This window comes from Periplaneta americana, chromosome 10, assembly GCF_040183065.1.
Source record: "Periplaneta americana isolate PAMFEO1 chromosome 10, P.americana_PAMFEO1_priV1, whole genome shotgun sequence".
Classification (NCBI taxonomy): Eukaryota; Metazoa; Arthropoda; class Insecta; order Blattodea; family Blattidae; genus Periplaneta; species Periplaneta americana.
In genome coordinates, this window is record NC_091126.1 from 20,445,138 (window position 1) to 20,460,638 (window position 15,501).

Sequence of the window (15,501 nt, forward strand, 5' to 3'; positions counted from 1 at the left end):
GGCAGATTTGTCGAATAGCATTGAAAGATCGAAGGAAATCTTCTAAAGAGATATAGGAAGTTCTACACAGCAATTGACTTAGTATTTTATGCTATCAGTGCTCAACAATACTTCTGCTGATCAACAATAATCTTAAATTCAACAATGGACCAGTTTTTATTACAGTAAATAATGGGAAATTATAATGAAATCTGAAATTAATATTTAGATCTTAAACGACAAGAACATAATTTCCCACATAGTAATGATAATTTATTGTTAAAATATTCAGGATTTAATATAATACCTTTATTACAACCTCATAAGTAACGGGTCAGTCACGAATAACATTTTCAATTGTATAAATATGTGAATTGATACAAATGTTATAATAATTCAGTACAAAAACAAAAAGTTTCCAGAATTATGGCCACCAGTGTAATATACAGTTTTTCAATGTAGGTTAGTTATAACACGCGTTTCAAAACTTTCTGCCGCATCTTCAGTAGCATGATCAATTCTGGAAAATGCAAAAAAATGTATTCAGTTTGAGTGTATGTTCTTATTAAAGGGAATAAAATCTTACACCCACATATCAACATAAATATACTATTTGATGGTCCGTCCCAGGAATCTGTACAGTAGAAACACGAAATAAGTCCTCTGCGCGAGTGGTATGTGGAAGGGCTAGAGCCAATGACCGCTCTGGGGGGAGGCACTGGTTGAACGAAACTAGCAATCGCTTGCAGGAAGGGGATCATTTCTATCTGAACACTCTATCACGAGCATCTTACCCCTTAGCGGCCTCGAGCTGATGCTGCCCGCAATACACTTCGGCACGGATAGACCCCGCCCACATATGCGCCAAGTCACTCTGCAGATTCCTTTCCTGGACGGACCAAGTACATACGTGAGCAATCACCAAGGTCATGTCGGAAACATGTACAGCTTCCTGAGTTCTGAGATTATAGTATACTATATAACAGAGGTCTCAAAAAAGCGTATAGTCATTCGTGCTCTCGATGCTGCCCGCCGAACACAGTGTGCTGTAAGGCTAGAGGAGGGGGAGTGACTCATACCTCAACAGATGGGAGCGGTCAGTGGGGGATTGCGGTAACGATCTGCTTATGTTTACAAATAATAACATCAAAAGGATAAGAAATATCATACGTTTGTATATTATTTTGACATATTATGAAGCTTATACTTTTGATTGGGAAATATTCGTGAGCGAATGCAAACATGGAAAATAGAATAATTCATTTCGCATAAGCTGCACTTTCCAAACATCTAGCATTGCCACAAACCATGTAACACGATTGTACATGTCGATTATATTCTGATTGTGTCCTTGCAGATGAGAATTCAAATTGTTGAAATTTTCCGAAATACCAACAAGGAATGTTAAATCAGTAAAAAACAGTTCATCTCCCAGCTCCTGAATCTTCTTCCCTTGTAAATTAAAGGGAACAATTAGTTTCAATGAACAATGTAGATATACTGAAACAATATATATATAATAAAGCGTACGGTATGCATAAAAATCTTACCTAATCTTCATATTCCTGTCTTAGGTGTAATTGCTCTAACAGCTTACGAAATTTGCGATATTTTAGGAAGGAACCATTAATTGTGTTGACCGATCATACGACGACATCCATCATATTTCATATTTACAACTTTACTCCACAGTGCTTCCTGGTGAATTAAAGAATGCAAATATGTTACATTTACAGGCACTCCCTTATCATTCAACCATTTGTTTAGCCTGCCCATCAATCCTGTCCGTTTACCAGTCATGGCTGGAGCCCCATCTGTTGCTATTGACACAAGCCGTTGCAAATTCAACCTTTCTGTTCTATGGTGTCTTTCAGTACCTGAAAAGCATCTTCTCCAGTTGTATTTTCCTCCAGAGTAATTACATCTAAAAGATATTCAGACAAAGTAAAATGTTTATTAATTCCTCGGATGAACTTGGCTAGGTGAGCTTTGTCATTTCTATATGTGCTTTGGTCCAATGGAAGTGAGTAGTGACTAGTTAATTGTTGTTTCGACTTCAGATTCAATTACATTTGCAATCTTGCAAATCCTTCTCTGAACTGTGTTTGGAGACAATTTAATTTTCTTAAACTTGTGACTTTGTTCTGGACACATTATTTTAGTAACGTCCTGTATGCACGATTTTAAAAATGCTCATTCTGTAAAGGGCTTCATTGATTTTTCAATATTCCAAGTTAGAACATAGCTAGCAAAAAGTTTTTTTTTTGTTTAAGACTGAGGATACGTGTGTGATTTGTGTTTGTATTTTTTTGTTTCAAATTTATCAAAATCTTTGTATTTTACCTAAAATAAAACGAGAAACTATAAATATATCATGCGAAACTGAGTGTAAACGTATTGTAATATACTGATTATTGTGTATAACCAACAGTTATACAGACGTCCCAAAATAAATTATTTTTACAGTCCAGCATAGCTGTTATTTTATTGTATGATATTCTTTGTGAAGAGTCGAGTAGTGTCGTCGCATGTTCAATTTTAACACGCCCTTAAGAATTTTCGAACAAATTAAGCATTTCATATTCTCCCCACTAACAAAAATATATATATATACATTTCTCTTCCCTTTCATCCATGAATGTACTACGGTCATGATTAGAAGACATTGTGAAACGGTCGAACACTCCGACCAACACAATGATAATGGCAGTCCGCCACTGCTCTTCGTTTGCGCATAAACATTGAGTACAGTACAGGTGGGGATGGGTGAGGCGGAGCGGGCTCACTACATACTGACTTCGGTTCCGTTCAGGGGCTTACTCGCGAGTACGCTTTTGGAGACGTCTGCTATATATAATACTTTATATAATATTATGATGTAAGATGTGTAAAAACCCGAAGTATAGTATAATACATTTGCAGTTGTGCCCTAACTGTAACCTGCAGAATTTTTTCACCATTTTCCCTCATGTCAGTGACTTTTTTTTAAGTTTAGAATTACACTGAACTTTAAAAATTACACAACAAATGTGTTTCAGGACCCAGGAGAATAGAAGGCTTTTAATATGTAACTGATTTTAATTTAAAAGTGTTCAAATAAATTGTTTTAAGATTCTAACATTTTAAATGTGTATAATAGTACATACGACTTTTTATGCTCGACCATATTTCTAACTTGAAATTATTCAGATGTATACATTTTATTTGTATCTGACAAGATCGGAAGTGACCTTGTTCAAAGTCGTGAATTGTGAGATGTGCGCAGACGCGAAAGTATTGATTTTTTCCGAGGAACAATAATGTCATTGACCTTGTGTAATCCCGTTAAACTTGGTATAACCTTGATTATTGAATTCCACATTGAAAAACGAGATGACAAATTAAATTGATTTTAATATTATTTACAATTAACGCTAATTATTATAGTAACAGAACATAACCTTCTGCGACAGTATTGGATTTCCAGCCTCCGTGACTTTTCACTAATTCTCTTTCGATTGCATATCCGAGAATAATCGATACTTGCGGATTTATAACGGTACAAAGCTGACTTGTTATTGGCTGAACACCTGTAAGCTGAGTTGTCATTGGCTGAAAACACCTGTACTTTAATGAGTAGGTGTACTTTAATGATATGCATTAAATGACTGCTACCAGGTGTATAATTACTAGATTTCGGCATGGTCGAGCATAAAGTATATTAAAACTATTAATAATTTATCAATGGACTAACTCAACGCCGGTATACAAAGCGACATGTAACCGGCATCCTGTAGCAAGCCCCTCCCATAGCTCATTGCTAGATTTATTTTATTGAGTTATTTTACGACGCTGTATCAACATCTAGGTTATTTAGCGTCTGAATGAAATGAAGGTGATAATGCCGGTGAAATGAGTCCGGGGTCCAGCACCGAAAGTTACCCAGCATTTGCTCGTATTGGGTTGAGGGAAAACCCCGGAAAAACCTCAACCAGGTAACTTGTCCCAACCGGGATTCGAACCCGAGCCACCTGGTTTCGCGGCCAGACGCGCTGACCGTTACTCCACCGGTGTGGACTTATTGCTAGAACTAGGACATATCTCGTATGGTGAAATCAGACTCGACCTCCGGCGCTCACTAGATTGATGCAAGTACTTGTAGCGGAAAAGATCGGAGGACAGTATTTTGCAGATTTTCACTAGTTTTCCTCAACATTACGCATTGTACTCCATCAATACTCATAAAACCCTACTCTTACAAAAATTTCGTACGATTATAATAATTTCAGGGTAACATGTACGTGCTTAGTTGATTCCTTATGGAGATAACCCATATGTTTCATATTTTAAGGTATTTATAGCGTAGGTTTTCCGATAACCCCGTCAAGGATTTGGAAGACACGGTGACACTGCTGAACACTGTCAGAGCCATACAGCGTATTCCGAATCTCACCGGTCCGGTGGCATCAATGACGTCACGTTGCAGCGAAATAAGGAACAAAACTGCTGGAAGGATCGATGGCTGTCATGGCGACTGTACAAGTTGTTGTCTGTGCTACGCTAGCAAAATTTTGCGAAATTTTCGTACTCCCATCTCGTTCAAAGAAAAGATAGCATAAACAATTTATTTCTTGAACCGGTAGTAATAACGGGTCCGTTGACATGTTCGCTCATAAGCCATTAACATATTGCTTTTACGTTGTGCTCATTACAAACAATACAGCAGAACTAAAGCACCGCCATGACACAACAGTACACGATGTTATTCGTCTGCTAATTCCCGCCATATACAAGAACCAATCAGATTCACTGATGGAGTCCACACCTGTGGAGTAACGGTCAGCGCGTCTGGCCGCGAAACCAGGTGGCCCGGGTTCGAATCCCGGTCGGAGCAAGTTACCTGGTTGAGGTTTTTTCCGGGGTTTTCCCTCAACCCAATATGAGCAAATGCTGGGTAACTTTCGGTGCTGGACCTTCATATCATTCAGACGCTAAATAACCTAGATGTTGATAAAGCGTCGTAAAATAACCCAATAAAAAAATTCACTGGTGGCAGCTGATGAAGACTGCCACCACCTCTGCAAGTTGATGGCACCGGTGCGACACCGGTGGAGCATCAATGACGTCATCGGTGGAATTCGGAACACCGTGATGCCATCGGATTGCTCACCGGCGAGATTCGGAATACGCTAATACTCTCGGCGACTCGGCTGCAATGTTTCCATTCCGCGGTACTCTGGAACTGCAACCGTTCCTAGGCGTGGTTGCGTGTTCCAAGTTAATCACCTCCTATGACATTTTGTTTCTTTGGAGCGTCGAGACAGCATGCTCCTCCCCTAACACGAGAGAGGGTGGAGCTGCCATGTTCTTGTTGATTAAGATTCCTTTGCTACCTTTCAGTTTCGCGCCCGCACAGCTACTGCACTGCAACTCTTGTTTCTCGATGCTGAATTTGTAATTTCTACCCACTGTCATGATTTACCAAGACATCCCATTTTGTTGTATGTATTTACACAGAGTAGTTAGCCTTGCGGAGCAGCGCTATTAAACCAAAATTACTTCATTAGCAAGGAAAACAGTTGCGAACAACTAGAATGCCCAATCTCCCTGCCACGAGCAGAGGTTCAATACCAAGTGAAATATTTAATTTTAACCCCTGTAGCCTGTTTCCTCGTTTATGAACCCAACATAATTATGCATTTTTATGAACATGATGCATGCAAATAAGGGATGGAATATAAAAATACATCATTTCTTATTATTTTTGTTATATATTTTAGTATCTATTTTCTTATTTTATTTATTTATTTACTTGTTTGTTTATTTATCTATGTACTTGTTTGTTTATTTATTTATTTACTTGTTTGTTTATATATTTATTCACTTGTTTGTCAACTTATTTATTTACTTGTTTGATTACTTATTTATTTCCTTGTTTGTTTATTTATTTATTTACTTGTTTGTTTATTTATTTATTTACTTGCTTGTTTATTTATTTATTTACTTGTTTGTTTATATATTTATTTACTTGTTTGTCAACTTATTTATTTACTTGTTTGATTACTTATTTATTTACTTGTTTGTTTATTTATTTATTTACTTGTTTGTTTATATATTTATTTACTTGTTTGTCAACTTATTTATTTACTTGTTTGATTACTTATTTATTTACTTGTTTATTTATTTATTTACTTGTTTCTTTATATATTTATTTACTTGTTTGTCAACTTATTTATTTACTTGTTTGATTACTTATTTATTTACTTGTTTGTTTGTTTACTTGTTTATTTATTAATCAATTATTAATTAATTTAGCCCATACCTGTGGAGTAACGGTTAGCGCGTCTAGCCGCGAAACCAGGTGGCCTAGGTTCGATTCCCGGTTGGGACAAGTTACCTGGTTGAGGTTTTGTCCGGGGTTTTCCCTCAACCCAATATGAGCAAATGCTGGGTAACTTCGGTGCTGGAACCCGGACTCATTTCACCGGCATTATCAGTTTCATCTCATTCAGACGCTAAATAACGTAAGATGTTGATAAAGCGTCGTAAAATAACCTACTAAAATAAAAACTAATTAATTAATTTATTTATTTATTATTTATTAATTTATTTACTTCTCTATTTATTTACACATTTATTTATTTATTTACTCCATTCTTTTATTAATTTATTCATTCATTTATTTATTCTTTATATATATATACTCCATTCATTCATTCATTCATTCATTCATTCATTCACTCTAGTAGAGTTAAGGCCATGAGGTCTTCTCTTCCACACTACCAGTAATGAAATATACAGAGTGATTTATATAGAAATGACACATTTCTTTCATTAATTGTTTCAAAACGAATTGTGCTAGCGACAACTTATTATACCTGAAATGTAGAGGAATTTTGGGAGATTATTTACCTCTATAGCAAATGTTGTCCGGCCTTGTCAAATCCGGAGATCATGGTGGCTACAGGTTTCTGGAAATTATTCGGTCGTCACATAACCGGATAAATGGAACCATGCTTCATCTGTGAACCATGTGATGGACAATATGGCAGGATTTTGCACAATGAACGTCTGAAACCAACGACAATAATTCAATCTTTTATCCTTATCTGATTCCTGTAGCTGATGAACAACTGTAACCCTATATGGCTTTAGGCTCTCAGACATATTGAGTAGGTGTACCCTGTCTCATGCGACAAACGTCTTAATTATTTTTTGGGTGACTGCTCCAGTCGTGCTCTTACGTCAACAACAACCGTGGGAAGCCTAGATGAACGATGCTTGCCCTTTTCATTCACCAGAGATCTAGTTGTTTCCAATTTGTTTACCAGTCCCAGTATTGTGTTTCTTTTGGGAGGATTGCGAACACCAAATTCTCTCTGGTATGCCCTTTGAGTAGCTGTAATTGAATTCGTAATCCAGTATTGCTTCACAAGGAAGAGTCGTTGATTTAATGTGTACTGCATTTTCACGTTGACACAAAATGTCGAAAACAGCTGCCAACAATAGGAATAAAACATAAACATCTGCGCATCTAGTGACAAGGAATCGAAACTCCAGAACATTCTGCTGTTGGTTTCAGACGTTCATTGTGCAAAATCCTGCCATATTGTCCATCACATGGTGTACAGATGAAGCATGGTTCCATTTATCCGGTTATGTGACGACCGAATAATTTTCAGGAACCTGTGGCCACCGAGATCTCCGGATTTGACAACGCCGGATAACATTTGCAATAGAGGTAAATAATCTCCCAAAATTCCTCTACATTTTAGGTATAATAAGTTGTCGCTAGCACAATTCGTTTTGAAACAATTAATGAAAGAAATGTGTCAGTTCTATATAAATCACTCTGTACGTCTCCGATGCTGTTGTAGGATTTATGAAGTCCAGTTCCAAATTTTTCACATCAAGAAAACCCTACATCATTGACAAATAAACGAAAGGTTCTCTTTAGTCTCATTCATTTCTGATATTTTATCATATTTTGTTCCACTTTCTTTTAACTTCCTTTCGCACTACACTCTTTGTGGAGAAAAGTAATAATATTCGGGAAGATATGCAGAAAGACGGAAAAAGGAGAACGTGAGAGAAATCAGGATAGAAAGAATATCAGGAAAAAAAAGTTAAATTATTTAAGAAAGAAGCGTGAGAAGAAATAAAAATTGAAATAATTAAGGTAAGAATAAAGTAAGAAAGTAAAAAAGAAATAAGAAGGGACAGTGGAAAGAAATAATAATAGGGACGGCCGGAAAGGAAAAAAGCACGAGAGATAAATGGAGAAAGAAAGAGAAATAATGATCGGATAGAAAGGTACTAAGAAGATAATTAATGAAAGAGAAAGGAAGAGAAGAAAAAAATCACTGGAAGAGGAAAGGAATAATGAAAATTAAGCAAAAAGTTCAAGGAAAATCATTGCAATAAAGAAGAAATAAAGGAGATGTAGAAAATGTAGAAAAGAATCGTGGTAAGAAACGAAGCGTAAGTCATGTGCGTAGGGGATGTTTGTTTATTAATGGGTATTGATTGAATATTAAATTTTGATTGATGAAGTTATAGGCTATTTATTATTTTGGAATTAGCGCATTTAGCTATTAATCCGAAGTTGAACTCGGACATGGATTCGATCCCCGTTTGAGCTGATTACTTGGTGTGTTTCTTCACGAGGTTTTCCAAAATTGGCGGCAGGGTAATTCAGTTTGTAGGGAAACGGGATACGTAGGCCTACTGGTAGGTGTCTGTTTAAATCTCGTTGTTAGCCAGAATTTTCTCGTTGCTGAAACTTCCAAAAATGCTGCGGGGTTTACACAACCTGCCGTAAAATCAAGCATCGGTTCTTCCCCGGGGGGATAGAAGCGTGGTTCTCAGCGTGCTTCCAGCCGCCACGCTCGACAGCACACTCACGGATGAATGTCTATTTGAAGGCTCTGTGTTTAACCTATTAACGGGATTATATTTTTAGTTACACGTTATTTATCAGATTAGAGCTTCAACTTGTCAGAACATATACTTAAATTTATATGGGAGACTCGTCCAATTTGGCAATATTTGTATTTTGGCACAGTTTGTAGTTACATATTCTGAAATTAAATATTCCTCTATTATGGACTGTGTTTAAACATTAAATCCCAATAAACCTCTGGAAGAAAATTCTACAAATCTAAATTACTGTACACATAACACACTAATAAATAACAAATGACATGTTTCCAGATTTGGTACTTCATCAGGATAAATTGGCAATAGTACAGGGGTAATTTGGCAGTAGGATTAAAAAGTAAATTTTTTAAAATAAAACAGTGGTACAAGGTTTATATGTCTTAATTTACTGGGACAAGAAGTCACTAAATACCATAAACGCAAAACAAAAGCAAAAAAAAAAATAAAATAAAATAATTGAATGGATTTTTCCGACCACTCTTACTAACTATATTGAAGGGTTGTCTTCTAATTTCTTTTGCCGATAACCCAAACCAAAGTTCTTGCATTTTGATTACATATGTCACCAGTTTTTGATCTTCCTCAACGGTTAGAGTTATGGGTCTTCCTTTCTTGGGAATGACAAAGTCATCGGGTCCTGAGGATGCATACAGAAACCTCTTTAAGTTGTTAAAGGGCACATTGTACTTCTTAGAAGCCTTATAAGTCGACGATCTATTTTTCAAAAACACCCCCAACCACAGCCCGCAAATCATCTTTGGAATATTTTTCAGAATAATGTCTTCGTTCCCTTGGCATACATACCACACACACAGTGCTGCATTGAAGACTGTAAAAATCCCTCACACGTCCCTACTCTTAAATTTTACCATCGAGTACACATTATTGTTCAAAGAGAGCAGCAATATATCATTATAAAGGAAAATGGCTAATTCATACTACCCTGGAGAAAACCTTTTTGCTAAGAAGAACATAAAACGAGCTAAGGCCTGATGTCTTATCAACAGAAAATATTAATTATATAAATGGCTTACCTTATAATATGGAATCTCAGCTTTTGATATATAATGCACAAACATACGTAGGTAATGAATAACACTTTCTTTCCGTCTTTGTACACCACGTTCACAGGGAGTATTCAACATTTCTTTGTATCAGTAACAATATCTGCCACTATAATGTGCGGATTCGAATGAAACGGAAACTAAAAGTACAGTCAGATGTTGCACTCTATGAAGGTGTCATTGAACTTCTTAAAACTGTGGAGGAAATTTGGCAATAAAAGAAATACAAGAATATTGCCAAATTTCCCATATTGCTAAATTTGCCGAGTTTCCCCTATAAAACTAATAAACGAGTGTTAATAATAAAAGCACAATTTTTTAACAATGAGTAAGCTTATGTTGTGCGACCGTCCCTTAGGTCTCACTGTTTGCTAACCGGATGGCTATTGCGTTCGACTTCTGCTCATACTTATCAGGATTTCTGACACCACCATTTTTGTTCAACAATGGAGGAACAATTTTACTGGAAGAGCTGGAGCTCTCAGGATACTACAGGGCATCATTTTATTTTTACTAACATTTTTAATATTAACTTGGCTATACCTCTGGGTCAACGCCCTTTGCTACCCCCTTCCACGACTGGAGTTCGATGATACTGGCGTAATATACAAACAAATCACTTTACTAGGTATAGGAGGGAAGAAAAGTAGTTCATCCATTTACGTAAACTAGGAAATATCGCGCTTTTGATTTTGATCATTTTCATTAGGTTTTTGTTTAATCAAAATACAGTACAGTATTAACAATGAGTGTTTTTACTCACAAACTGAGCTGTCCATGTGGACGTATTCATTATGCAGTGTATATTATAGTCTACAGCACATTAGCGTACAATATAGAGAATGAAGTTAAATTGAAAAATAATCATAAAATGGATATTTAAACAATTTTTTTTAAAAATGGTGACCGTGCCTTTCGATACAGGCTTCAGTTCTAATGTGCATATTATCGCACTATAGATTATTGTACCTAATCTCAATTACCAGTTTCGTCTTTCGTACTAGTAACTCATGTTGAAATAATTCTATACCTTCTCTATAAAAGAATACCTTAAATACTGTAAATTCAATCTTCACTTCTGCCCGATCCGAAAAGATAAAATTACTCAGACATACTATCTACTGTCCGTCCAAGTGGTTATGTCGTATGGTCGTAGAAAGGAAGGAAATCACGCGAAAGTTAATTACTTAACGAGGCCCTTCTATTTAAGTTATTTTAAACAGTTGTATGATATTACGTAGACGTCCAATTTCTAACAGAAATTAATGTTCTCAGAAAAGACTAAGACAGCCCAGCCACTAGCTGGCGAATAAAAGCTGGTGGGGGAAACCGGGATACGACGTAGGCAAATGGATGACAATACCTGTCCGAAAATGATTTAATATTGAAAGCTCTTTCGTCACTGGAAAACGCGAACATATTTTTGGAACGTACTGTTTACAATGACCGTAAGCCTACTATGGCTATATATGCGGCCTTGGATCTCTGTGGAGGACGGTTGAACTCCATTAGTAGAAGGGGTGGGAGTGAAGTACATTCCAAAACTCAGGTACAATAAAAATTGAAGTAAAAATAAAATGATGTCCCTGTATAAGAAAACTACATGATTACTAAACTTAGTCTGAAATGATTGCAATATTGTAAACTCTACCTGATTTATTATATATTTACAAATGTACAAAGCTACTTACAAGGTATTTCATTGGATGACGCCATGCCGCTTCCAAGTCTCTCAAATTCACCCCCTCTGCCAGTCCTCACTAACCGCCTCAACTCCTCACCAACACTTTTTATGTTTCGTTATCCGTTTCCCGCCCGGGGTGCCGACCAAGCCATCCACCAGGTGAGATGGGCTTAAAACCACTTTTCATTTCACGTACTTACAAATGTCGTCTTAATCAAACATCTCTTATATTTAATTTGATTCACTGCATTATAGTGATAAGTCGCTATAATGAGACTACGCGCAAGAAAAGAGTTCGAACAATGCGTGATATAGTTTTAACCAATTAAAATGCATGCTTTGTTCTACTGGACTAATGCGATTAGTCCAGCAATGATCTGAGGAGTAAGAATACTTTCATTGTACGCAGTGATTTACCACACGCCCGACAAGACTCTATACCGCTGGCTAAGCATCTTAAGACCGTGTATTCCGCTGACACTGTTCCTGTTTCAAATTTAATACTCTACAGGAAATCATGCTACAGGGCGTTCTTTAGCCCTGGCGCATAACACTTATAAGAATAGTATATTTTTGTACTTCGAACACTATTCAAGTGAGATATTTTACTACAGGCCCTGCAGAAACTTCAATTCAGCAATTAGAAAAAAGGATTGTGAATCTGTCACAGTTGCAACAGAAATCAGAACAGTTGGAAAGAATTGCTGCAATAACAATGGTTTCTAATATTACAAGATACGTTGTTAAAAGAACTGATTTATGTCACTGTAGTTAGGGCCTAGTGTAGTTTTTATGAATTTCCTGTGTTGTAAAAATTTCAAAAAAATATAGGCCAAACTTTTAAGGGTGATCATTAGGTGTTAAGTGATACCCCTGATCAGATATCAGACATTGGTCATCCCTATGTTAAAAACGGCAACATGTGAAAACGAACGGCCGTTACGTTTCGCTACTGAACAACAGTGAACTTTCCGTAACAACCTCTAGATCAGCGGTCATCAGCAGTGTTGGCTAGCGTCTCTTACCCGTTGATAAGAGATGCACTAGCGTGCATCCGTGGCTGCTGGCGGCTATGCATTCTTCCTCTCCCTTGTGCACGAAAGTTCATATTCCGATACACTCCTTACCCGTTACCCATTTCAGCGAGTTCTGACGACCACTGATCTAGATGGAAGAATAATTCCAAGCTATTACTTCATTCCAGCTACAGGGTTTTATAACTTGACTTCTTTTGCAGTCTCTAGATGGCAGCATACATAAATTGGTGCATTCTGTCATTATGCAAGATCAACAGGAACAACAGTAATTCGTAGGACACTGAAAATGACGCAGAACCGGCGTCGAAACGGGCCGTCTGTCTAAGGTACATAACCTTTTTTTAAAAAAATAACACTTTTAACGTGTCGTTAAACAATTTTAACTTTTTTTACTGATTTTAAATGTCATTCCTGAATATTAAATGGAAATGGTACACCAAGTAGGCTAATCAAATGGTGAGTAAAATGTTATTTTATAGTATGTAATGTTTGTATGATTTGAGGCTTTCTCGGCGTTGGTTCGCTAATATGTTTTCGCGGGATATCAGCCGAGTTAAGATTTTGGAATGCTCCAAGCTTTCGACTGCTATCTCTGCAGCCATCTTCAGGGAAGTGACAGCCTAACATCTATATTACCTTTCGACTTTCTGTTCGGACATCACTTCCCTGAAGATGGCTGCAGAGATAGCAGTCGAAAGCTTGGAGCATTCCAAAATCTTAACTCGGCTGATATCCCGCGAAAACATATTAGCGAGTATGCAATGTTGTTTATACAGTGACAAAAAATATTCCCTTGCATTTTAACTATGCCCTTATTGTACCAAAGCAGTGTCACTCCTTAGCATAGCGAATACTGCCCACTTGCATGTGGATAGAGCATGCGGCAGTGCGTCTGATGAAAGTATAGGATGACCAAAAGGTATGTCGCTGATATTGGAATATAAATACAGTGAGTCATTAATAAATCAACATTTTATTTTACGTTGGCAAAATCCACAAACATTTAAGTCTGGAGAAACTTAAAAATATATGTACCTGAAACCGGCATGTGGCTATGAAATAAAAGTTTAACATAATTACATAAACAAACAAAATGAATCTCTGGAGATTAAGATAAATTTAAGAATTAAGAATTAATTTAAAAATTCCGTAAGAAATGCCCGTTTCTGCAGCCAATCTCTTTAAGTACTTATGAAGGCTCTTCTGCATTTTTTTCTTTTATATTTGGAACTAAATCTTCTGTTAGTTTTGTAACCTTTGCAACATACTTTTTCCGTTCTGTGCATCCGGTTTCTCTAAATTTACTAACCAAATTATTAAGATTTCTGCGGAAGTTTTCAGTGATTACATAATCAAGAAAACGAGAAACAAACTGTTCTTCAGAGTCTTCAATATCATACTTCCAGTTTCTATCTCCATCCTTGAAGTAGGCCTATGCTTCAATAAGAAAACCTCTCGTTGCACAGAAAAAATAACCATATCTTCGAAACACACTGTACCACTCTATGTTACGTCGACAACAGGCACACAGCGGCTGAATGTTGCGCCCCTTCAGACTGCACACGACACAGCGAGACGGCTACCTCGGTCTATAAGTACGTGCCTGCAGAGTATAGTCAAAAGCAAGGTACAATAAAAATGTAAGGAAAAAATGTTTGATATCACTGTACTTAATTATACAGGGACATCATTTTATTTTTACTAACATTTTTAATATTAACCTGGCTATACCTTTGGATCAACGCCGTTTCCTACCCCCTTCCACAACTGGAGTTCGATGATACTGGCGTAATATACAAACAAATCACTTTACTACGTATAGAGGGAAGAAAAGTAGTTCATTCATTTACGTAAAAGTCCACACCTGTGGAGTAACGGTCAGCGCGTCTGGCCGCGAAACCAAGTTGCCCGGGTTCGAATCCCGGTCGGGGCAAGTTACCTGGTTGAGGTTTTTTCCGGGGTTTTCCCACAACCCAATACGAGAAAATGCTGGGTAACTTTCGGTGCTGGACACCGGACTCATTACACCGGCATTATCACCTTCATATCATTCAGACGCTAAATAACCTAGATGTTGATACAGCGTCGTAAAATAAAGTAATAAAATTAATTAATTAATTTACGTAAACTAGGAAATATCGCGCTTTGAGTTTAATCATTTTCATTAGGTTTTTGTTTAATCAAAATACAGTATAGTATTAACAATAAGTGTTTTTACTCATGAACTGAGCTGTCCATGTGGATGTGTTCATTATGCAGTGTATATTATACTGTCTGCAGCACATTAGCGTACAATATAGAGAATGAAGTTAAATTGAGAAATAATCACAATATGGATATTTAAACACATTTTTGAAAATGGTGACCGTTCCTTTCGATACAGGCTTCAGTTCTAATGTGCATATTATCGCACTATAGACTATTGTACCTAATCCCATGTTGAAATAATTTTGTACCTACTCTATAAAAGAGTGCCTTACGTACTGTAAATTCAATCTTCACTTCTGCTCGATCCGAAAAGATAAAATTACTCAGACATACTACCTACTGTCCGTCCAAGTGGTTATGTCGTAGGGTCGTAGAAAGGGAGGAAATCACGCGACAGTTAATTACTTAACGAGGCCCTTTTATTTAAGTTGTTTTAAACAGTTGTATAATATAACGTAGACGTCCAATTCCTAACAGAAATTAATGTTCTCACAAAAGAGCTAAGACGACAGCCCAGCCAATAGCTGGCGAATAAAAGCTGGTGGGGGAAACCGGGATACGACGTAGAAAAATGGACGACAGTACCTGTGCGAAAATGGTTCAATATTGA